Source organism: Melospiza melodia, chromosome 16 (genome assembly GCF_035770615.1).
Source record: "Melospiza melodia melodia isolate bMelMel2 chromosome 16, bMelMel2.pri, whole genome shotgun sequence".
NCBI lineage: Eukaryota > Metazoa > Chordata > Aves > Passeriformes > Passerellidae > Melospiza > Melospiza melodia.
This window is the reverse complement of record NC_086209.1, coordinates 12,940,868-12,941,175: the sequence shown is the minus strand read 5'-3', so window position 1 is coordinate 12,941,175 and position 308 is coordinate 12,940,868.

Sequence of the window (308 nt, the reverse complement as noted above, 5' to 3'; positions counted from 1 at the left end):
ACTGGCAAATAAAATGTAATTTTCTGTTTTTAATGTGTTTGGACCTAGAAACTTTTAATTTTGTGTGTGGAGTTGGTGGCCACAAAAGCTGCTATGATCCTAAGCCTTTGAGAGCATGAAGTGGAAAGATTCAACCTCCAGGAAGGTTGCAATAGTCTTGTTTTCGAGTGGGCTCAGAAAGTACAGAAAGTAATTAAATGGGAATTTATATAAAGGACTGTGGGACTGGAGGCTGTACTAGAAGCTGGTGAAGAGGAGCCTTTTCCTGCACTCCAGCTGCTCTAAGATCATTGTTCAGCCAGAAAAGA